At 43.8% G+C, this 26,197-nt stretch overlaps 1 protein-coding gene across 3 annotated transcripts in view; it reads right to left on the bottom strand.

Annotated features, from left to right (window-relative positions):
- The window catches only part of ATP8A2 (ATPase phospholipid transporting 8A2), a 3,773,191-nt gene that overhangs the window by 158,533 nt on the left and 3,588,461 nt on the right, over positions 1-26,197 (bottom strand). The window lies entirely within an intron of this gene.

Here is a 26,197-nt window from a genome sequence, read left to right as displayed (position 1 = left end):
TTCATTGTACATAGCTGAAAGGACTGGGTGGAAGGATCGATAAGGTCTGCTGAGGTTTTGATATATAGACATTAAATAGCCATCGTGAGCTAATGGACCCTTGAGGAAACCTGCACATCAAAGTGGGATTTTAAAATCACCTATGTTTACTTCTTGTGAGGTGCTACCTTTTAGGTAATTGGTGATCCATCCCAGGGCAGAACGATCGATCTCCGTCAGTGTTTAAGCTGAAGCAATAAGGTTAGATGGTTAGCAGTATCATGTGGTGCTGATTGGTCAAGCTACTAGGTCAACAATAATAGCGCGTTCACAATGTTTTTTCTACGTAGCAAAATACAAGGTGACTTCACCTCATTAGAACTGCCGTTCTCAGTTGGCTCCAAATGGAGCAGAAATAGGTATTTGGTTTGTTATTTTCAATTCTTGTAGCAGTTTGCATTCATTCTTTCTTAATTGAAGATAAATCAAATTATTAACTCCATTTGTACATAATATAAGGAGGCTTATCAAAATTCCAGGAACTGTTTAATGCACATTCCTGTGTAAACAATCTTTTCCTCGTGGCGAGTAGTGAGGCGAAACTATAATAACATGGGTCTATTGTGTGTACATATGTCAATGCATTTTGGTATAAACCATCTTCAGGGCTGTATAGTATTTTATATTTCTATTTATATTATATTTCAAAACATAGTTTCAAAATTTGTGATTTTGTAAAACATGATCATTTTCAGAGCGATTCAAAATATAGTTCACATTTTCAAAAATGCAACATAATGTAAAAATAGCATACCAACACGTGCCAATGGCGTTCATGGATAGATGTCATCACCAATCACGGGTCAGAAAAAAGAGAGAGAATGTGTGTCAATCCTCTTTCCTCTTGACTGCGAGTCTAATTTAGACTTAACAGATATCTAATACTTCGCCATATACTACCTCTCTCTACTCGTTTCTATTTCATATACTTTGTGTCTTCTAACGTTGGGTCAGTGTTTCCACTGAAAGTGATGCAGGATCTATGTGAAAATACAGAATGCATCTCAGCCTATGAACAATGTTCAGTAAGCTTGATGTTCTGGTGCTAGTGCACACTCACCTCTCGTGTCTTTCTCCGTTCATCTCTGAGTGAAGCCGCGAATGCGTGTGGTTTCACTTTCCATTTATATGTTGTCATGGTGACTGTTCGAGGCGTCGGGCTCCCGCAGATCTGCAGGAGCACATACACCTCGCGCCCCACCCCGTTGTCACAAAGGGGTGGGGTTGTCTCCATGACAACACGTGTAGCTATGCTCCCAAAGGGGCATGTCTGTGCTACGGTTCGTGGCGATCTGTGGAATGCTCATATTTGTGTGAACTAAATATGTTGCTAAACCTCCTATCACTGTGGGTATGTCAAGGAATGTTTATATTTAACCTGCGTGTATTATAAATCCGCATGAATCTGTGCATGTATACAGAATGCATAGTTTCTCTGATAGTCACATGCATCCGTTGAAATCTGTAGAATACTCATTTATTTGTTAACTCACTGTGTTGCTAAACCACATATGACTGACCTGTGATTCACAAAGTATCATATATACAGTTAAATGTGGTTTGTAGAGATTCTCTTCTAGTTACTGAATGCTTTATGATACAACATAATATCATGGTTTTTAATTAATAGATATATAGGTCCATTAGAAAATATAAATTTCTTTCACTCTATATACTTTTCACAGTTTGGGAATAGGCTCCTGAATATTCCTGTATGCACGTGATTTTGAAAGAGAGACGCGATGCATGCTGCACACACGCACATCTTCATGCGGATCAGCAATACATGCGAGTTAAACATAGACACTCATCTTCTTTGACATATCCACACTCATATGTGGTTTAGCAACACAGTGAGTTAACAAATAAATGAGTATTCTACAGATTTCAACGGATGCATGTGACTCCATCAGAGAAACTATGCATTCTTTATACATGCGCAGATTCATGCAGATTTATAATACATGCAGGTTAAATATAAACATTTCCTTGACATACCCACAGTGATAGGAGGTTTAGCAACATATTTAGTTCACACAAATATGAGCATTCCATAGATCGCCACGAATCGTAGCACACACACGCACATTTGGGAACATAGCTACACGTGTTGTCATGGTGACAACCCCGCCCCTCCGTGAAAATGGGGGTGGGGCACGAGGCGTACGTGCTCCTGCAGATCTGTGGGAGCCCGACGCCTCGAACGGTCACCATGGCAACATATATATGTAAAGTGAAGCTGCGCGCATTTGCGGCTTCACTCGGAGATGAACGGAGAAAGACATGAGAGGTGAGTTTGCACTAGGCACCAGAACATCAAGCTAACTGAACATTGTTCATAGGCTGAGATGCATTCTGTATTTTCAAATAGATCCTGCATCACTTTCGGTGGAAACACTGACCCAACGTTAGAAGACACGAAGGATATGAAATAGAAACGAGTAGAGAGAGGTAGGATATGGCGACATATTATATATCTGTTAAGTCTAAATTAGACTCACAGTTGAAGAGGAAAGAGGATTGACACACATTCTCTCTTTTTTCTGACCTGTGATTGCTGATGACATCTATCCATGAACGCCATTGGCACGTGTTGGTATGCTATTTTTACATTATGTGGCATTTTTGAAAATTTGAACTATATTTTGAATCGCTTTGAAAATGATGATCATGTTTTACAAAATCACACATTTTGAAACTATGTTTTGAAATATAATATAAATAGAAATATAAAATACTGTACAGCCCTGAAGATGGTTTATACCGAGATGCATTGGCATATGTGCACATAATAGACCCATGTTTTTATGGTTTCGCCTCACTACTGGCCACGAGGAAAAGATTGTTTACACAGGAATGTGCATTAAACAGCTCCTGGAATTTTGATAAGCCTCCTCACATTATGTGCAAATGGAGTTAATAATTTCATTTATCTTCAATTAAGAAAGAATTAATGCAAACTGCTACAAGAATTGAAAATAACAATCGCAAATACCTATTTCAGCTCCATTTGGAGCCAACTGAGAGCGCCAGTTCTAATGAGGTGAAGTCACCTTGTTTTTTGCTACAACGTTTTTGTGGTCCCTGGGTCATAGGACCATTTTTCTTCTGGTAGCTCCAGGCTAAAGCAACAAAAAGGATAAACACAAACTTTGAAGAATCTAAAGATTAAGAAAAACTGAAAGAGAATAGTGGTGCCCATCCCTACTTTGCATTTTACAATGTTTTTTCTAGCAATTTCAAAATGTCTCTTTTCATATAAATGTGGCTGGTTTCTAACATCCTGCTGGGGCAAAATGGACGCTGTTTTTCATGAAGCTTGTGATTGACTTCCATGTACGTGGCAACTTGAGCAGTCATTATTTTGGCTATGACAGGGAGATTGACTGTTGGTCAATAGTTATCTGGGAGGTTGGGGTCCGCATTAGTTGTTTCTAAAAGTGGTATTATTACGGCCATCTTGCAGTTGAGGGTGTTATTCCCCTCGTTATCGAGCATTAGAAAACTCTGGCATTCATTTGGCTAGGATGCCAATGTTTTCCTTAATCAGGGGTGTTGGGCCAGGATTGCAATGTTCATCTGAGGCTCTTAATATATTTGTCATTTTAATCAGTTCCTCCAGTGTGATTTTGTTGAATTCTAGAAAGTCAGGATGATTTTGAGTATTCACTGAACATAATGTTGTCCTTGTTACTTTGGATTTTGCTGATTTTTATCCTGTAAGGCAGTTGCCAGAGTGTTGGTTGGCCCTGTTGAGAGTTAAGGACAGCTTTTAGCGTGATAGGGTTCTGTTAGCTTGTGTACATTTTGAATACCTCAATGGTTTTTCAATGGTAAAGTGAAGAAGTGGTTTTGGTAGAAACCTTTCTTTCCAATGAAAAGCTTTGTGGTAGCCTCTATTATGTGTCTTACTTGCTCGTTTGTCTTTGAGTGTTTGGATTTCTCACACTTATTGTGTATTCAAGGTTACGTCCTAGTCTTTTCAATCTAGCTAGTTAGACTCCAAACCATTTGGATTTTTTTGGTATGAGGATTTTATTCTTTTATTTTTTTGGGCATTAGCTTCAAGTGTTTTTATTATCTCTTTGTTTATTTTGTAAAGAATGGTGTTGGAATGGCCACTTAGGTGGGGTCATTCTTCAGGAGCGGGGGGGACATTTTCCTCATAATTCTGTTTATTTTACTAAGTCGTCCTAGAATCATAATAATAATTCTGTGTTTTACACAGTACTGCTATCATACAGCATCCAATTGCCCACACTGTAGTGCTCAATTTGTGAACTTAGAAGGCAAATGTCGGCCCACAGGATTATGGGACCCTTGTTCCACATATTTATTTATTTATTTATACATTTATAATACGCCCAGACCCAGAGGTATCACGGCATAGTTACAGACAGTGGGTTCATACAATCTTTATAATACAAAAATGTGGCAAAGACTATGGTAAAGTTACATACAGAGTATATACAAGGAAGGGTAGTGGTTTGAGGTTTGTCTGTCAAATTGTGTGGTTATCGTTCAGTTTAGTATTGATTGAATAACCACGTTTTCAATCATTTTTTAAATTGTGGAAAGGATGTTTCATTCTTATATTGGTAGGTAGGGAGTTCCAATGTTTTGGAGCAAGGACCTTGAAGCAACTACCCCCGGATTTCTCTCTTTTGTAGTGAGGGATTTCAAGTTGTGAGTTGTTGTTGGATCTGAGGAGTCTGGTCTGGGGTTTCATCAGGACTGTATTGATAAGGTATTTGGGGGCTTTATTTGCAATATATTTGTGTGTGATGCTTAGAGTTTTAAACAGTATCCTGGCTTGGACAGGGAGCCAATGGTTGTCTCTCCTAGTGTTGGAAATGTGTTCAGATTTTTTTTTATACCTAGGTCAGCATGGAGTGCTTTATTCTGCATGAGTTGAAGTTTGGCGATGTTGGTTTTGGTAGTGCCAAGGAAGAGAATGTTATAATAATCGAGCTTGGAGAGTATGAGTGCTCTTGCTAATGTAATACAGTTATTGGGTGAGAGGAATTTGCGACTGAGAGAAATGAGTTTGGAGGTGTTGGAGGTAGAGGAGGCTAGAGTGTTAACTTGTTTAGTCATGGTTAAGGTGGCGTCTAAGTAGACACTGAGTGTCCTCACTTGTTTGAGAACTGAAATTGTGGTACCATCAATGACAAATGATTTATATGCTGGCTGGAGCGCATCAATTTTGGAGGGGGAACCTACTATGAGTAGCTCTGTTTTGTCATCATTGAGGCAAAGGCGATCGTTAGCCATCCAATTTTGGATAATTGAGTAGATTTGGTTGATGAGCCGTGAGTCTTGCTCGTGGTTGCCTGTGAGTGGGATGAGGAATTGGGTGTCATCTGCAAAGTTGGTGTAGATGACACCCATGGCATCCAGGGCTGCGAAGAGCAGTTTGGTATACGCATTGTACAAAGTAGGGGATAGGCAAGAGCCTTGCGGGACACTTATAGGGACTGGTATGGGGTTGGCTGATTCTTTGCCAATTGACACTCTTAATGTCCTTCCTCTCTGCCAAGAATGATTTAATCCAGGCAGTGGCATGCTTAGACAGACTGAAGTTATTTTCTAAAGTGCAGCAGAGTTTGTCATGGTCAACCAGATCGAATCCCGCCGAGAGGTCAAATAGCATTAGTAGACAGAGTTTACCTGCATCTCTGGTGGCATCCATTTGGATCGTCAGATCGAGTAGGGCTGTCTCCGTGCTATAATTTGGGCGGAATCCTGACTGACGGTCTCCTAATAGTTGGTACTGTTCTAAGTGGTTTTGTATTTGGGAGTAAGCTATTTTGTCAATTATTTTTAGAAGAACCAGTACCGTTGTGATGGGTCGGTAGTTTGTTGGGATTGCCGGGTCTAATGTAGGTTTTTTTTAGGAGGGGGGTCACCCATGCTTTTTTGATGCTGGTGGGGACTGAGTTGGTGTGGAAAGAGGCATTAACAAATTCAGTAATGATGGGTGTGAGAGTGGAGTTGCAGAGTTTTAATAGGTGAGATGGAAATTGGTCTTCTTTGCAATTGGAGGCTTTAACTTTGGCCATTATTTCAGACACTTCTTTGTGAGAGACTGGAGTAAAGTAAAATGGCTTGCCCTTGGTGCGGAAAGCCGGATTCTCTCTGATTCCATTGTTTGGAGTTTTGTACGCTAAGAGGGTTTTTTTACCATCATTTATTTGTTGCAGTCGTAGGATTTTGGCTGCCAAGGCTTCTTGTATAGTGGTACACCAGGTTTTGCTGGTGTTCGTGGGTGCCGTAACTTGGCATAGATTTTCTAACTCTCTGAGGATAGAGAATAATTCTTTGCTGTCTGAGGAGGCGTTCATGATGCAATCGTTCAGGGCATTGGCTTTATGTGTGATTATGGCTGATTTGTATTTTTTGTTTGCTATGTCAAAAGCTTTCGCTGATTCTGTGGTGCTAGTTTTCCTGTCAATGTGCTCAAGTGATCTTTTTATGTGCCTCAGGGAGACTAGTTCCTCATTGAACCAAAAGCAAGATCGTTTGTCTGTTCTGTGGGTTTTGGTAGTGAGTAAGTCGATGATATGGGTGAGACTCTGTTGGTAACGTTCTGCTAGATAATTGGGGATGTTTGTACCTGGAGAAGTGTTAGCTAATGCTGCTTTGAGAATGGGGAGAGGATATCTACTGAGAGCTTCTTGATGTTTCTGGTTTCAAAGGTTTCAGGTTTTTTGGGGGTATTGTTCAGTGTGAAGTTGATAATGAAGTGATCTGACCACTCTACAGGGAGGATAGAGTCGACTGTGACTTGTGAGTTCAATGTAAGAAGCCAGTCTAAAGTTGTTCCTTTGGAGTGGGTGGGTTCATTTATGAACTGTGTGAAATTCATGTCTAACATCTCAGTGTGGAAGGCTGAAGCGTCAGTGTTGCGAGGTCATCAAATCCTAGGTTGATGTCTCCGTGAATGATGCATTTGGTGTTGGGTTTGATAAAAGGTGTGAGTAGCAGGGGGATATGTAAGTTAGGGTGAATACTTTTGTTAGGTGATCTATACACTACCATGATATTGGTAGTGGTCTTGGGGTTGGAAGTGTATTTAACTAGTAGTAGTTCATAGCCTTGTATTTGTTCCATTGGGCATGCTCTAAGTTGTAGGGAGGTTTTGGCTATTAGAGCAACCACACCTCCTTGGGTGTTGGTCCTGTCCTGTGTATACTGAAGCCTGGGGGGATGGCGAGAGCTAAGAGTGGACCTGCAGCGGGGTTTAACCATGTTTCAGTGACCACCAATATGTCGAGTTTTTGGACCAGGATGCGGTTGTGTATTTCTATGGCATGAGCTCCTATATCATTTTAACAATAATGTGTTGGATCTTCCTGAGTGTAGTGGTTGGTCTGAGGGCTGTTTGCGTGGGTAGGTCCCATTCTTTGAGTAGGAATTGATAGTCTGACTTATGGGAGTTGTCCATGCTGTGTGTTTTTTAATGTAACATCAAAGGAGCACATGATGTCAAGACATGGCCATCTATAGGTGGTTTTGCTGACCCACAGTTGAAGCTCAGGCTGCCCAAAGTGTGTTTGAATATGATGGTGTTGGGATTGGCTGGTTGTTCAAAACAGAAGTTGATGTCACCTAAGATCTCAATGTTTCTAGTGATAGCCTTAATACCAGTGAGCAACTCTGGTCATTCATAAGTAAATGTGGTTATAGGTATGGGTGGGTGATAGACAACCACAACATTTATGGAGGTGTTATTACTGGTATGCATAATAACGAAAAATAAATAACGACAAACATTTTCAGTGACACCTGAATAACGACATTTTTGTTTTTTTAGTAAAAGTATGTATGGGGTGGGTTAAGGGATTAAAAGGCGTGCTGGGGTAAAACAGCTGTAGAAACGGGGTTTAGAGAGAGAGCCACTCAAATTAAAAAGGAGAAAAAGATCTACTTTTTTTGTTATTTGGGTGACACTGAAAAAGTTGTCGTTATTTTTGTTGTCATTATAAACACATGGAACCATTATTACTAATCTAACATTTGCAGACCATTTTTTCCAAACTGTCTAAGTTATAGCAAAATAGCTTGCCATCTCCATGCGTAGACAAGGGCAATTCCATTGAAACATTTGTTGTTCTATTAGTGCCCACTAATTTATACATAGGGCACAGTCGATGAAGGTGTTGCTGCTACCTGTGTACCGTGATACCTGGAAAGACTATTTTGAACTCCTTGATGGATTGTGTCATTGATGGCTTGAATTATTTCATGATCTCAGGGAGAAGAGTTCAGGGATTTCTTATTTTGAAGGCTACAAGAGTTCTGACTAAGGGGTGTGCCAGACTCATTCCTGGACCTCCTGTGGACTCCCACCACCCTAGCCTTCTCTATTCCCTGCCATGCAACAAAAGATTGGTAACCCCTACTCTCCAAGATAACCTACTCCGGTGGCGAGGGTCTAAAGGCTGCTGCCTTACACACCTCCGCTCCTCCAGGACTTTTCAAGGATTCTCCACTCTCTTGCTGCCCCACAATGTGATCAATTATGTTCAAGCTGATGCCTGTCCCCTGGCACGCCCTCTTGCACCCTCTGCCCCTCGCCCTTCTTTCCCTGATCTTGTCCATGATTCCTCTCCCCCTGCTCTCCTTATCCCTACCCCTCATCTGTCTCTCATCCCACCAATGATCTTGTTTATTTGTATATTTCGATTTAATAATATATGGTTTTGATATTTCTGTCGGGGGTACATCTAGTGGCGTTTTTTTTTAAATTATTCCGGGCAATGTCTAGTATAACTACAATGGAACAAGAGCCAATGAAGGTTGAAAACCCAAAGGTGAAGCCCCGCCCTGCACTGTGCCTCCACTAATCCCACCGCCACTCCACGCCCTCCTTTTGCAGCCAGAGTACCCCTCATTCCTTTTCTACACTTGCACCTCTGGTTGCAGTGGAATGATTTGATTCCACATCGATATTAAAGAAATAATCATCTGGCAGAGAGGTGGTTTCAAAGAAAGGCGCTTTCTCAGAAATTCTGGCCTTTTGACCTGGACAGGAAGTGTGTCAGAGTTTGACAAGGTCACACATGGAATTCTTATCTCAGAAAGTAAAGCACAAGTAAAACGACGTAATTACTCAAGTTAAAATGCTCCATTTGGAAAAACGTCACATTAAAGCTGAGAAAACAACGTTGCCTAAATGGAAAATGGAGCAAAAAGACAACATCAAAGAATGATAAAAAAATTAAGAACAGCGCGATCGGTTTTAGATATCAAAATGAAAACACAAGCCGTAAAGACGATGATGGGTTAAAACGTTTAAACGTTTTTCTTAAACAAAAGAGAAAAGTTTGTTGGAGAACTCCTCCCGTTTCCAAGGACTTGCTCCCGTTCACTACAGCTGCGGCGGAACTTCTCCACAGGCGGGAAAAGAATAGCAAATCAGAACAGCTCCAGCCTCTTGACAGAACTCTCTGTGCTCTTCAGAGGAGCAGAGCGGCAGCGCCTCAGAGATATCAGCTGACACCACTGCCGCGAGACTGCTGGGGACCCCGGTGCTGCAGACAAAGGACCGGCAGTTCATTGAATATTTATGGGCACAAAAGCTGAGCCCGTTTTATCTACTGAGACCTGAGAACCGGCCAGCGCGAGCCATCCCACTGATATTAAACGCAACCATTTTGAAATGGTGCCTATAGCCCGGATTTCACAAGGCGTAGCCAGGATTGTCTAGCAAATAGGGCCTGATGCTAATGTAGTTGGGCCCACTGCTGAGTGGGCATTTACAGATTTTGGGTGGGCCTTGTCCCTCAGGCCCCACCCTGCTTACGCCTCATTGTTTGAGGGTGCCGTTTCAGGATTTTGGAGGGTACATTTTCGTTCACTTCCCTTTGACACACACCGGTGTCTCTTGATCGCGGCCGGGATTGCTTTGTCGTCTTAAACAGCAGAGCGGGGACCCCAGAGTGCAGACTTTATGTCTAATCTCCCTCATCCATAAAGACAGCAGCAATTCTCATACATATCATTTTGGAAGGAGACAATCAAGCGAATAAGTAATGGCGCGGAGCAGGCAGAAGACGGTACTTCAGGTTTACTTTGAATTAAGTCCCAGCGCTGACGCTCTCCAGGGAGGTTGCGTCTCTGGCAGATAACATACCATGCTTGCAGCTAGGTTTTAAAATGTTACCAAAAGCTCGAAGCATCCTTCTCTTGTAAATTATATTATGCATTATTTCAAAAATAAATCTTTACATCTGCGTGCCAGTTTCCATGCAAAGCACTGGAGAGTTCAGTTTACTAACAGAGAGGGGTAAGACATCAAAGATCACACATGGAAATACAAACATTTAAAAAATCATATATCTCACAAACTCTAGGAAATTATGCCTTGTTATGCACCTTGCAAAACTATCAGATGGAAACAAGAATATGTAGTCAGCTATGGAGTGGCTCGTAGGCAGCAATATCTTGGGGTTTATGTTCCATCTTTGTGTTCTGATTCTAGAGTTGTTTACTTTAACTAGGTTCTGTTAAGTTAGTTTGTTGGTTGTTACTTGCAGCATCCTTCTTCTCCCCCCACCCCCGCAGGCCAAATAAACTATTTACCTGCCTTATCTGATTCCGGCCGTCTGTTCAATGGTGTCAAGTTGGTCCATTGAGGGGGCGGACTGGTGGACCTGCCGAGGACCCCCTTACTTGGTGAAAGCAGCGGGTGCAAGTCCAGCGAAGGGCGGCGAGGCTCTAGTGCCTGCCGTTCCGTCTTCCCAGTGCGGTGGGCCGGAGCCTGTCTGGTGCTGGTGCCAGCAGCAATTTGGGCCACTCTTTCGGCCGCATGGTGCGGGCAGAATGCCCCAGGGAGCGAGAGCATTGGCAGGGGCCCGTGAGCGGATCCAGCCGTCACGTGCCTGGTGGCGAGAGCTGGATGTTTTCTGTTTGTCGGCGGGCTCGTCTCCAGCTCTCAGCGCAATTCCTGGCCCGTTGTCTCGCACAAAAGGGACACCATAATATGAGTGTCAGGGTTTCAGAGTAAAGAACCCTCCGCCGTCAGGGGACGCACGTTGTTGCCTGCATGTCTCCTAGCAACGGGACACGGCCACTCTGAGAAGACTGTTCATCGCCTGTGCATTTGTTAAGCTTTACCCAAGTCAAGAGAGCTAGAGGGAATATCAGCAAACTGATATTGTGCTATTTTTCTTTGGTTGACTCTTCCATACGAGCTGTGGATTCTATGTCGGCGGACATTTGCAAACTGTGCATTAACTTTGTGCTTGGCTGAGGAGTCATGGCAGCAGCAGGGATTTCCACACACACCCCTTTCTGGCTGAACCTGGGACCACTTACCCCCATCAGATGGGAAAGAGGGAGGAAAATGCTTGAGACCAATTTGGTTGCCATGGGTGCGGTGGAACAAATTCACTCTATTCAGGAAGCAGGCTATACTGCTTCGCAATCTGGGTGCTGAAGGGCACAGTGTCTTTGATGGTCTGCTGGAGCTATTAGGGGTTGGTTCCAGGGATTTGGATGATTTTAATGTGGCTGTCAGGAAGCTTCAGTAACACTTTGAGCCCAATAAGAACGTAACATTCGAGCAACATACATTTTCCATTGGCATCAAGAACCTCTGGAACCCATTGAGAGCTATGTGGCGGTGCTAAGAACATAAAATCATATTTGTGAATTCGGGCCATTGACGAGTTTGTTGATCAGAGACATACTTGTGAGATGCACCAACAATCTCCAGGTACAGGAAAAATTCCTGAGCAAGGAGCTCCCCTTGCAACAGGCCGTGGAGTGAACTAGGAGCATGGAGCAGACATCCCATTACATGAAGAACAGGAGGATAGAAAAGCAGGGCAATGAGGTGTGCGCTATTAAGCACAAGAAGGGGAATGAAGGGAACAAAAAAGCAAAATGCTTCAATGTGGTAGTGGTAGGCATCTGTTATCCAGCTTGTTCTGCCCGGCCCGGAATGCCAATTGCATCAGGTGCAAATGTAGAGGGCATTTTGCCCATGTCTGCAAGGAAGGAGCAATCAATGCAGTAGAACAGATGGCAGTTAGGCCGTGGCAGTGAGTGGCCAAAGTTTTCTATGCACTCACCACTGAAGGGGCCGCCCGGCATGTATTTGAAATTTCCGCTGTCAATAAGGGAAGAAGGGCCGCTGGATGAAATCACTGTGAATGGGAAGGTTCTGTCCGTGAAGGTGGATAGTGCATCTCTGTGGAGAATCGTTTCTGGAGAAACATTCACAGGCGTTCTGGGGAGTCATGTACAAGACCTTGTGGAGCACGACATTCAACCGTATGGCTATGGGGAAGTTGAAATTGAGATGTAGGGTACATTTCAGGCTTCCGTAGAATACAAGGGCAGGCTGATGTTTTTGTGATGAAGAAAGGGTCGTCCCTCCTTGGCTGGGACGAGCAGACCTGTTTGAGTATCTACAGACAGGCTAACCTAAAGGAACCAGTGATGATTGCAGAAGTGCAGGATAAGTGCGCTATGCGAATTCCCAGAGGTGTTCTCAGAGGAACCGGGAAGGCTGAGGGACTTTAAACATTTCATCAAAGTGAAGGAGAATTCCACTCCCGTGGTTCACAAGGTGCGACCAGGGCCTCATCATTTGAGGGAACAACTCCGAAATGAACTTGATGTGCTGTTGCAGAAGGGTATCATTGAGAGAGTTGACAGAACCGAGTGGTTATCCCCTGTGGTTTTGGTCGCACAAAGCGATGTGAATTTGAGGTTATGTCCTTGGTCGAATAGCACAGCGAGTAGAGCGCTCGCTTTGACATCTGTGCAGAGCCAGCTGACGCAGGTTCAAATCCTGGCAGGACCAAACTCAGCCTTTCATCCTTCCGAGGTTGATAAATGAGCCCCACACAACGTGGTTAATAAACAGCGCTCAGATACCTGAGGGTTCGTAGCGCTCATTAAAAAAGCTAAATCAAATCAAAAAATCAAATTGAACTTCTGGGTGAGGTGAGGTGAGGAAAGAGAGAGTGCCTCTAAAGAGGTGAAGTTGAAAGCGGGCTTTCTTGGCAAGGTCCAAGATGTGAGGAGTGATGGAGAGAGAGGAATGAAGAGGTGTCCCCAAGGTTTCTGGCTGCAGTGGAAGGAGAAGGAGGAGAGCCCATAGAGGGCGGCTACAGTGCAGGAGGGAAATGGGGAATAGGAGTCCAGATAGGAAGAATCTCAGTCTTACTGGCATTAAAACAGAGATCATTGGAGGTGCACCAGGACTGGATAGCAGATAGGCAGTCCGGGATGATAGAGGAGGAGGAGGGGAGCTTGAAGAGAGCTGTGTGTCATCTGTGTAACACTGGAAATGAGGAGGGAAGGCGAGATCAGGTGAGCAAGAGGTGCAAGGTAGATATTGAAGAGCCAGAATGAGAGGATAGAGCCTTGGGGAACACCACATGCAGAGAGAGTGCTGGTGGAGGAGGAGAAGGAGCCCAGTAGAACCTGAGATAGGCCGTCTGTGAGCAAGGTGGTCAACCAGCCCTCTGCCCGGTCTGAGATACCAAGAGTATCGTGGAGCCACTTTATAAAGATAGAATGGTTGACTGTGTCAAAGGCGGAAGAGAGCTGAAGGAGAATGAGAACAGCAGGAGAGTTAGAGTCCAGCGATGCAAGCAGTTCTTCACAAGTGTTCAGGCGAGCAGTTTCTGTGCCTCTAGATGCTCGGAATCCAGATTGATGGTCATGTAAACAACCATCGAGCTCAGTGTGTTGGGTCAGTTGGGGGAAGACCAACTTCTCCAGGAGTTTCCCAAGAAGGGTGTAATAGAGATGGGATGGTAGTTGGCCGGATACGAGGGGTCAGTTGAACACTTTTTTAGGAGGGGGTGCACAAAGGAGAACCTGAGAGAAGAGGGGAAAGAGCCAGATGCTAAGGAGTGGTTGCAGAAGTCAGCAAGAGCTGGAGCGATGGAAGAGATGTTGTCCTTAATGGTTCTGGAAGAACAGGGAGAAACATGTTTGGATGAGACCTACATAGAGCGGACTACTGTAGAGATCTTGCTCACTTTTCTCAGAGAGGCACAGCTCCACCTCACTGATGATGCCCAACAAGGCTGAAACACGTGTATTGGGTTGCTGTTGGTACTCTTGTTCAGAGGAGAATTGCCTAGCATTTCGGTGCTGGACTGCCCCTGGGCAGGACAAAGACTGATATGCAGGGATATTTCTTCTCTGTGAACGGAACAGTGAGCTAAAGACTTGGTTGAGACTCTCCCAGAGGCCATCCACCCAAGAACAGGTCAATGGGCTGTGTTCGTGCTGGTAGAGAGACTCCCAGGACCACCTTTGTTTTACTGTAGAGATCTTGTCCGTTGTGATAGGTGAAAGGGAGGAGAGAGTGGGTGGGGGTGGAAGACAGGCCAATGGAGGCAGGGGTGCAGGGTGACGAATGGAAGAAGTGAAAGAAGAGAGATATGTCAGAATATCCTGGGTTTTGGAGGTGAAATGGGAGACCAGTGCAGTACGGAGGGCTTGAGAGAGAATCGGCGAGGTGGAGACTGTAGATGGATTGGCTAGATCCTTGCAGATTTTGAAGAGTTCAGCCGTGTGTTGTTAGAGGCTCCAGAGATGCAGGCCTGGATGAAGACCCTCTTCTTGGAGCAGATAGAAAGACAGTATTGCCTTTGGAGCAGGCAACAGTCCAGTTTGTCAGAGGATGCGCCCGAGGTCGCCACTTGCGTTCAGTAGCTCTGCACTTGCGTTTCAGAGTGGCTAGATCTGAGTCATACTAGCTGTTATGATTGGAGGTGGCTTTCAGGCGGATCCTCATGACAGTGGCAAGAATGTCAAGCGTGTTAGTGATCGCAAGATGAAGATTGGCAAGGACACAATCAGTGGGAGGGTCACGAGGAGGGGAAGAGGTCGGATGAAGGTGGAGGCAAATGCAGCAACTGACACTCGGTTCATCGGTCGGATGGCCGCAAAGGAGGCTGGCAGTGCTGGTGGAGGCTTGTTCAGGGGGCAAATGGTCGTAGATGAGAAAAGAGAGTGTGGTCAGTCCAGGAGAGAGGGGAAGTGAGAGGATTGGAAAACCGGAGATCAGCGGTATGATGGCATCAAGAGTGTGTCTGGCAGAATGGTTAGGGTCGGATGGGAGAATAGTGAGGAAGAGAGAGGTACAGAGATCAAGGAAGAGTGGAGAGGCAGGGACAATGGAGTCAAGGTGGACGCTGAAGTCGCCAAGGAGGAGGAGTTTGGAGGTAGAAGTCAGAAGTGAAGAGGTAAAGTGAGCCCATTCCAAAAGGAAGATAGAGAAAGGGCCAGAGGGCCTGTAGATAGTGGCAAGAGTGAGCGAGAGAGTCAGACAGACATCCAGCTTGCAGACAGGACTTTCAAAGGAGGAGTAGGGCTGGGTGGGTATGAGAGAGGTATGGAACTACTCAGGGAAGATCAGGGGATCAGAGCTACTCCACCACCAGATTGGTTGGACTGAGACTTGGAGAGAGGATCTTCTAGCCCCCGGGAGAAGGGAGTCAAAAGCAGTGACTGAGTTGGCATTGAACCATTGGGATGGAACACAACCTTTCACCCCTTGACAAAACAGGAAGTGGCATCACATAGCATTTTTCCTAAGTACACTATGAAAAATATGGCTACAATATCACTGTAATGTGATATACATTTCGTACAAGAATGGATCACAATATGTATCATTAACAGCAATGTGTGTAGGACCATATTACTAAATTACTGTGAATTCAAGCAGACGTCCCAGGCCAAATGATAATAATGTGTTATTATATAGAACCTATGCTTAAGCACTTTACATAGAACACATATACATACAATATCACCCATACTCATTTATCAACCTCAGAAGGAGGAAAGGCTGAGTTGGCCTTGATGCGATTTGTACCTGCAACCTGCAGATCGCACAAACACACTGCAGCAGCGAGCGCTCAACCCACTGAGCTATTTTACCGGCTATAGCTATTTTAGCGGCTATTGTAAAATGAGCATTTACATGTCTGAATGTTCTCAAAGTCAGAAAGCCAATTACACTCTGTAGTGGACACCATTAGATTGGTAACTGAGATTTAACAGCAGGCCAGTTCATCTGCAGGTCTGGTGCAAAGTTGGCCACATGTCAAGCCTGCGTGGATCTACTTTTCAGGCTTCGGAGGTTGGCAAATACATACCATTGGGAGAGTTCATAACTGTGTATTCAAGAATTTAGAGTAGCGCAAGGAAACCAGCGCACTCACATGGCTTCCCGTTCTCTGGGCACTCGTTACCGCATACATGCAAACAAACATCCTGAACAGCATGCCAGGGAGATAGGAAAGATAGACACATTACAACAAACCATTAATTGTGCAACCATGAAAGCAAGGGCCAATTTATGTGCTATGGTCAAACATTTCTACACTGTAGACAAGCTTTTAGGCACAAGGGTTTTGTCAAGTGTCCAAGGACACTGAGATGGAATGTCTTGTGAATCGTAACAGACAACGGCAGAAAAAAACATGCTATAACTGCAACTTGTGAAAAGCAAAAAAATTGTCTGATATGGAAGCTTATTCCACTCTAAATGCTTTTTGGAAGTTTTTGTCTGCATTGTGAATTTGAGGTGTTTAAAAACTGACTACATCAGTGACTCACACACTGAAATGTGCATGAAATAAACCTTTAACAAGTCTAGCAATTAATGTATAGAATTCCAGAAAGACAAAATATGTGTTATTCCTATTCTTTCCTATTTAGGTTCAATGCTCAAAGTGTTACACTTTTGGAACCCGCTGTTTTTTTTTAAGAGGCCTGAACAAGAAAGCCAGCCACTCTAGAAATGAAGAGCCACAAGGCGCTGGCTACAGCCCAGGAGATTATAACATAAAAAGAAAGAAATGTGCCTCTCTTTAACAGGGCGCCTACATCAGAAGAACTTACATCTATCTTCAATGTAGCAACATTTGTTTACTTGTAACATGCAGCCAAATAATTTGGATGTAGGTCAGCAGCTGCGACCCCTGGTGATCCCCAAATGACGTCCCTGATATAACTGTGTAGGCAATACAATTATTATAACATTTCATTTTATTCTGTTTTTACACATATAGTGTGTGCAGGTTTAAAATGCAGTCTTCAGTTTTCTTTTTTATCCTAATTTTTAGGAGCAACTTTTGTATTTAATTATACTGTTATCCCAGATAGATTTTATTTTAAAAAACATCATTTTATTTAATATCCTCATTAAAACCGTTTTTTTTCAAAATAACAGCGCCGTTTTGTATTTGTTTTGGTATCAAATCTCTCTTTACTCCCACCAATGTGCATCAGTTTATTTGACCATCTCTTTATAAAAGCAGACCCTATATCCAACTAAAATAGAAGAGCAGAAAATCCAACATCGAAGAAACAATCAGTGATGCCATTCTGTAACGCCCAAACAAAATTTGAAATGTTTAGAAAACCATTTTGACACATATTATAATGCATCAAGACAAAAATAAAGACCCACTCATTGCAGCAGTGCTTTTATTTCACACACTGACTTCTTAAGGGCCATACAGTGATGTTTACCTCCCTTGTGCACCCTCTCCTCAAAAAGCCTCCTGCCGACCCTACCTGCCCGGCTAACTACTGTCCTACATCCTGTGAGGCAAAAAAACTAGGTGTTATTCATCTTCGACTTCTCTCTCTCCTCACATCACCTACCAGCCTACCCCTGCACTTAGTCTCCTCTGACCCCCCCCCCCTCCTCCCTGCACTTGCCCTTCTGGGCTCCATTCCCCCTGCACTAGCCTGGCTGGGCCTGCACTCCCTTAGCCCTTCCAGCCTGTCCCTCGCACCATGTGGACGTTTTTCCCCTGCACCCTCTTCTTCCTGGGTTATGTCCACCTGGCCTCCCTGGGCACCCGCTTAACCCTCCAGCACCCCCCCATGTCTCTCCCCTGCACATTTATTACTGCACTTGCACAATCCGAATGTCACAAGGCCTAGTCGGACTGTTTCTGTCTGATCATCCATGCACCCCCCCAGTTGTCTTGTTGCACCTTGAAACACATTGTGTATAGATGCATTGTACAAAACCAATAAATAAAAATAAAAATTGCCCCCTTCCTGGGCAGACTCTTGGAGGAGCTGGTCATCTCCCAAATGATCCACCACACTGAACCTGTTAGTTGATTCCACGTCCACCAGTCTGGCTTCAGATCAGCCAGAGGCACGGAAATTGCTCTCCTGAACACCTATGAAGACTTACTTGCAAATCTCGATTCCAACTGTCTTTCCTTTCTCATCCTTCTTGATCTTTTCTCTGCCTTTGATATGGTCAGATATGCCACCCCTATAAATCAGCTCCCAGAGTGGATGTGAGGATCAAGTTCAAGACCCTCTGCATCATCCACAAGGCTTTCTGGGACCCTCCTACATGCACCTTTCTCTCCCTAAATACCTCCCTGCTAGATCCCTAAGTTCTTCTAAGTCCAACTCTCTACAGAGCAGACGCTTTTGTAAGCAGAGAGTGGGGTGGGGGGTAGATCTCTCTCTTCCACAGGAGCCGCCCTCTGGGATGGCCTCCCTGCCCCTCTAACACTTGAGCCAGATCTCCTTAAGTTCTGTAAGCATCTCAAGACCCTCCTTTTCTCCTCTTCCTTTCCTCTCCCCCTCCCCTGCTAATGCCTCCTCTGCCGCATTGACTGGCGGCCTGGTCCCTTCTGAATCGCCCAGTCTACCCCAGTCTCCCTGACAACCACGGCCTCTAAACCTGCACCTGCCCTTCCGGGCCCTCTTCCCCTGACTAGCCTGGTGCATCCCTACCAAGTCTGGTCCACCCTCATCCTCGCACTTAGCATGTGCACCCCACGCCCTGCACTCCCTGCATCCCCTGGCACTTGCCCACCTGGCCTCCCCCTACCACTCGCACTGCCCCACTGGCCTTCTTCCCCTCCCCTCCTTCACCTGTATGCCTCCTCCATGCCCACACTTCCCTTCCTACCCTAGCATTATCCCTTCTGCCCTTAACAACACTCCCCCACACCACTTGCCATTCTCTGCTGAACTTCATGGTACTGCACTTGCACGATCCAAATGACAAAAGGCCTAGTAGGACTGTTAGTTGCTTTTCTTCTCTGCCCCCCACACTCCTTTTTTGTTTTATGCTTCCTTGATACACCATTTTGATGTACAGGCACTTTATAAATACTCAATAAATAAAGACTTCAATTGCACAATAAACGTTGAAATTATTGATAACTGACAGACATTTATAAATATATGAAGTATTGATTCTTCATTCTTCCACCCTTAATAAATCATTCAAGCATAGGCCATCTATTAGTCTTCCCTTTAATCAATAATGCTACAGATTCTCACTATTTCTTTTGAATAATTATTCAATAAGTTCTGATTCATTTTACGATTGGAACTACAACCAATTCACCTATATTTCATCAGCTGTATTCTACGTGCTATTTATTTATATAAGGCACACCTTGCTTTACTCTTATAGACTCTGGTTCCAGACCTTGGAAGTGCTCAAATATAAACCAGCCTTTCTTCTTGTGTCTCTTTTTATCTAGGTATTATTATTATGATCATTGAGTGCAAACCTAGCTCAGAAGAAGCAGAGGCTAAATTTAACAGGTTAGAGTGTTGAGGGGCAGAGAGTAACGTAAAACCCCAAAATTCAGGAGCAAAGAGCAGACCCAACATTCGGAAATCGAGAATGCAGGTCAACAAGGGACCCTTTGGATTTTCCTCCTACCTAAAGCATATTCTGAGAATCAGCATTTATCACCCATTGTAGCCCTACTTAGTAGAGACAGGAAAGTCAGGCTCATCACAAATGAACTGCGGTTGGACACCGCCACTGCTGGACGACCCTGCAATTGTAAAAGGGAGCACATCAATGGAAACAAGTGCCAAAAACAAACAACAAAATGAATAAGGGGCAGATGAAAGCAAAAAAGGGAGACATCCAATATCAAAGGGAAAGATGCCTTGGATATCAGACAAGAAAATACAAGAACCGAGCAATGATGGCAGGAATGTGATTATTACAGAGATCAATGAATGGCACTCACCTTGGAGAATATCTGAATGTTTAGAGTAGACTCAAGGTGGGACTGAAATAGCCAGGCATTCAGCTTTTTCCAGAACTGGAGATAAGCAGAGAGCTGTCTAGATTGCTACTGGGATGGAATTCAAACGGACCGAAGCGTAAAAGGAGAATGACTGTTTCCTAGTTTTCTCCTTGCATACCCATCTAGTCGTGAGTCTGGCTATGGTCCTACTGCATGTATGTCACAATCCACCAGAGGTAAGGTGGTGTGACACTTGGGGTAGCCTTGTAGGTGAAACAGGCATTTTTTAACAGGATCCTAGCTTGTAACCAGTAACGGCTAACCAGTGAAGATTGCTTAAGATTGGGTAGATGTGGTCCAACATACATGCCCCAGTGATGAAGCACACTGGCACATGGTGTGCCGGCAGTTGTGTGACCTGCTAAGAGGGCCTTCTCCCCATCTATGTGAACGATTACCAGAGACTGCACTAACATCCATCAGAAGTTGCGGGGCAGCAGGAAGGGTTTGATCTCGTGATTTAGGAGGATTTTATGCCGTTTGGGCCTTTTTAGTTATGTGTTATTAAAAGGATAGGTTGCTGTCCACACACAATGAATCTGTGAGATGTTAGTGAGTTGGTGAAATGTGGGGAAAATCTGTCTAAGTGCATACCATCCAGCCATCTTTGAGTGGGAGCCTGCATGGCTTGGGGGCACTGCACTGACAATTCTGTCTTGGTAGGGCTACAGTTCAATTATGTACTTGACATCCATGTTTGAATGGTAGCAAGCACCGAGTGAATGTGGGTGATGTTCTGGGGACCCCTAACTTTTAGTTATAGCTGAACGTCGTCTGCCTATCGGTGCATTGAGATGCCAGGGATGGTAAAGAGTGCGCCAAGGGGTTCCATGTATAGATTGAATAAGATCGGAGAGAAGATGGAGAACTGAGTGACACTGCAGGTAGGGGTGTCACGGTATTGGTTTAATGGCGGTATGATAACCTTCTTGCCAAATGACAGTATATCATGGTTATCGTGGTATAACAGGTGGAGTTAACTAATCTTAACACATATTTTCTTAAAAGGTCATAAATTGTCAGTCTTTGCATATTTTTAGCTGATCCTCCAGGAATCTAAGGCGGCTGCAGATTTGGTCTTTCTTGGCGCTCGCTTGTTGATCGCCTTGAATGAAAGAGTGACTAGTGGAAGTGTTCAAATGCACTTTTTGAGCAATGAGCTTGCTGCTCAGTCACAGGTCATTGCTTAGAAAATCAGCCTCAACCTGCATTATTTTGGAACCACATGACATGGGCATCATGACCCCTCACTCCGTTCAGTCATAAAAGTTTGTTTTGATAACGCTTTATCTCATTAAAGGGAGAAAAGTCACTCATGTGAGGTCTGAAAGCACGTCATTGTGTTTCTTTTGTCAAAATGTCATAGCCAACACACACTCACCGAAAGGTTGCATATTGTTCAAATCACTATAGCTTGTTTACCATCTGCCTGGTGTATTATGAAGGTCTGATGTTGGAGTCACCACTGACCATGTAATCCTAACAGGACAGCGTTCATTGGGCGCTGTTGATTTCTTTCAATACATGTTCATTTACCTTCTTAAAGATAGTGGCACAAAAACTTTTTGAAAGGGACAAAGTTAAAATACATATCGGCACAAATATGGCCTAGACCACCACATCACCACAGCCCCATCGTTACCGCTTTCCCCCAGGTCTGAGCGCATTAGGACCCTTGTCATGTGAGCTGAGACGGAGGAATGCTTTCACAGATGGTGTCACAAATCTAGGATAGACCTGAGAAATATCTCACCCCCATTGCTCTGGCTGGATGCTTCAAATTGAATGTAGAATCTGTCCTGCCTGCTTGAGTCCAGTGCCATATGCAGAAGGCAGTTGAAGGATCAAGCGAAGCAACAACTCTAGTGCCAATGTGTAAATCTACACGGAGGAGAGTGGGAGGGGGACAGTTTATATACTAGCACAAAGCACTGATATGCCCAGTGTTCATACAGTCTACAGCGCTAACATTTATTGTGGACATGCATCAGAAAGGCATCCAGTTCATTCCCCCTTTGAATTCTGGGATGTGTAGTTCCCCATCTTTCAAATTGGTGCCAAAACTACAAATTGGTTGATCTTTAACCCGACTCTACTGATCACACAGAGAGCGGTCCCAGCATCAAAGCTGCATTTACTAATGGGACCCCACTTTCCCTATGCTCTTATCTGCCAAACAAGGCCCCCTTGGCAGACGCCACATCCCACAGTGCAAGATCCAGACTGCGCAGCACTTGCTTACTACAGCCTTTCCAAATCAGACTGAAAAGGTCACTTAATAGCTGCAGGCCCTAAAACGGTATACCGGTATAAACAATGTGACGGTTATTATAGTTCAATTAAGCTGTTCACGGTATCTTTAACGGTATGCCGTTATACCGTTACACCCCTAATTGCAGGTCACGTGCAGATGTTCTAAGCTCAGAGATCCCTGTATTCCAGATGGATATGAGGAGATACGTTTTATGACAGTGTCTGCACAGTTTATTCTGTGAAAACAGTAGCATGTTTTAAACTGTGTCTCATACGGCAAAGAGGTTGAGTAGGCCTACTAGGGACGCATCACATTGAACGATAATTTGCAAGGCATCATCGACCGCCTGGATGGTGGATGTCTCCATACTGCTTTTGGGGTACAAGCCAGATTGAGCATCTTGAAACAGGAGAAGCTGGTCACTTTTTATGAGTAGTTGATTGGTGACAACTTTCTCAACTATCTTTCCGATGAAAGGAAGGCTAGTGATAGAATGGTAGTTTTCCAGATCCCCAGGGTCGAGGGTGTATAATTGGGCAGGTAATTGATGGAACTAGTTTCCACTTATATTCAAGCACTTTTGTATATCATGATCTCCTGTTTTTGCAATTGCTTGGGCTTCCATTTTAACTTCCAAAAGGGAATGCTTGAATGGAGATGAACCAGTCAACAATAAATATGTCCATTCATACCACTTACTTTTTCTGTCAGTTTTCGTTCTAATACATGCTGTTCATTATTGTTAGATTCCTTTATCGTCAATGTATTTCTATTCCTTCGGCATTTTAATACTAATAAATACAAAATAATGTAGATCTGTCAGTTTATTTTATATTAACCCACGAGGATTGCTGGGTATTTCTATTTTTGCTTATGTTTCTTTAAAAACTTTCCTTTGCTATGCAGCAATAGCCATGTCTTTAGACTTAGTGTAGGAGAAACATTTTGCCTAATTCATGGATTATTTGCGCCAAAAAAATGGGATTTGTGCGCCATTCTGCCCGCAAATCCCCATTAGTTAAACATGGATTTGCGGGCAGAATGGTGCATAAATCCCGTTTTTTTTTGGCGCAAATAATCCATGAATCTGAGCCATTGTGTATGTTGGCCCTCAGGGTTTTGGTGGTTTTTATGTTATGTCAGCGTGGAATGCTCTTTAAATGCATGTCCATGTTCCCCTTATCGCTTCATTACAGGATCCGTGCATGCCATGTGCTGTGGATCTTTATTTGGAATAACTGATATAACACCAACGACATAGCACCTTCAAAGTATATCTTAATATAAAACCATATAAGAAATGGAGGGAGCTGATCTACTAGCCATCAGGATGAATGGTCTATCAATCTATGCCAAATGGCTCAACTGGGTTCCCATTCCCAAAGAGAGAACCACTGCCAATGTGTTTAATTAAACCACCACTACTTTCACAATACCTTCTCTAGTACCATGCCTTGAAGAAATAACATGACATATGCCACCACAAAAGGGGGGGGGAAACCAGCACAGGAACAAGCACAGTTCAAATTACACAAAGGGATTTGTCACATTCTTTATAATATAAGAATTGGTTATTTATAACGCGCTTAAAACCCAGAAGTTTCTAAGCGTGGGATCGAACCTGTGTTGCTCTGCATCGTCGAGCACGTTGCCCCTGAGCTATCCTCCCAAGACTACTGGATGACTGCACTCAGCCCTCTGGACCCAAAAATTCAGGAACAAAGAGCATACCCAACATTTTTAAATCGAGAATGCAGGTCAACAAGGGACCCTTTGCATTTTCCTTCTACTTAAAGTATATTCTGAGAATCAGCATTCATCACCCATTGTAGCCCTACTTAGTAGAGACAGGAAAGTCAGGCTCATCACAAATCAACTCCGGTTGGACACTGCCACTGCTGGACGACTCTGCGATTGTAAAAGGGAGCACATCAATGGAAACAAGTGCCAAAAACAAACAACAAAATGAATGAGGGGCAGACGAAAGTACAAAAGAGAGACATCCAATATCAAAGCGAGAGATGCCTTGGATACTTGGATATCAGACAAAATAATACAAGAACCGAGCACTGATGGCAGGAATGTGATTGTTCAAAATGGTCAGTTGGATGGAGGAATGGGATTGAACGATAGATGACCTTAAAATAGGCACCAAAGTACTATGCCATGGTATGATTCCTTACCATTGACTACATTGCAGTGGGTGGCGGCAGCGAAAATCTGCATGAAATCTGACTGAACAAGGAACTGAAAACAGACGTGCATAATCACAGAAGGGAGCTTTTTCCACGGATTGGCCTATTGCCCATAGACCCTCCGATCGGTTGGCATTCTCACTCAATCTGGGACCTTCGACTCTTTAGCATGTAAGTGAAACAAAACCCGGGTGCTTGAGTCGGATCTACATGATTTATCCATAGCTGATTTTCCTGTGAAGGAAATGTTCACATTGGAAATGTACGCGTTACAAAATATTTGTACATTTCCATTACAAATCACGCAGATTTCCTCACTCACACCCTCACTCACACCACACCCCCAATCCCTACTTACCTTTCCTTTAGTCGTGCTGTGTCCCTGCAGCGCCAGTTCCCTTTCACTTCCGTGATCGGAAAACGGTGCTGCAGGATCCCTTTTTAAATGTTTTTTGTAACTTTTGCTTGGGTGAGCTGCAGGGGTGTCCCCCGCAACACCCTGCTCACTATACCCCGCAACCCCTGCCCACTATACTGTATAGCATAGTGTTCTGGGTGTTGTATAGTATAGTGTGCTGGGACCCCCGTGCAGCCCCTGTCTTTTTTTATTTTTTGGCTAGGGTGAACTGTGGGGGTGTCCCCCGCAACACCCCGCCCACTTTACTGCATACTATAGTAAGCGGGGTGTTGCTGCAACTGACACTGACACCCCCCGCCCAATACCGACCCCACCGAACCACCTAAACACATACCACATACCACAAAAAGTTCAAAATTTATGGACGTTAGAACTTTTTGTGGTGTGCGTTTTAGGTCTTTTGGTGGGGTCAGTAATTTTAACTCGGACATTTCATCCTATTCCGCTTTGGTCACATCAGATTGCTCCCGGCTTTCTCAATTAATCCATCATCTCTCATCGGTCTGGCCATAAGTCAAAGTTTCCCAGCTGTAGTTGACCTTGTAGCCTGCTCTCTGTTCTGTGACATTTGAGGGAGTGAAAGCACATCACTATCTTCATCCAAAGCTTAATGAATAGCTTTTGTTTCCATCTTCTAGATCAGATGTGAGGAAACTGCAAATGTGTCCATTTCAACCTCCTATTTACTGATATTTGATTTACTTATACTGGGTTTCTTGCTCCTTTTGGCCTCTAGAGACTTGCTCACTCCATCTTGTATAGACCTTATCCATTGTTAATTGTCCAATACTTGGCTCTTGCAAATGTTTTCTTCTCCTTTAATCTAAGAGAAACATGTCTCACGTCCATGGCTTATCAATCTGCCTCCCTTTGTGCCTTGCAGTTATTCCTTCAAATAGCACCCTTGATCCCAGGCCAACAAAGACTCCTCTTTATTTTGCACACAAAGCTATTTCTTCAACGTCTCCTAACTCTGAATCCCTGGTCTGTATCTGAGGTAGCTGGATTGAGTTTTAACACGAGCTGATGTCCATCTTTCGATTATGGACATCTTAGCCACGTTATATTTCCCTCTATAGCAAGCTTCTATATGTCTCATCTACCTTGTGTTACTGTGTATTTACACTTATTGGTCAACAAGTTACTTACTCTTCTTTGTATATATAATTACTTTATTATTTCGTACATGTTTCTCTTTTCACTTCAG

The sequence above is a fragment of the Ambystoma mexicanum genome, chromosome 7q, assembly GCF_040938575.1.
Source record: "Ambystoma mexicanum isolate Mex_15411 chromosome 7q, UKY_AmexF1_1, whole genome shotgun sequence".
Lineage (NCBI taxonomy): Eukaryota > Metazoa > Chordata > Amphibia > Caudata > Ambystomatidae > Ambystoma > Ambystoma mexicanum.
This window is presented reverse-complemented; position numbering and strand designations above follow the sequence as displayed.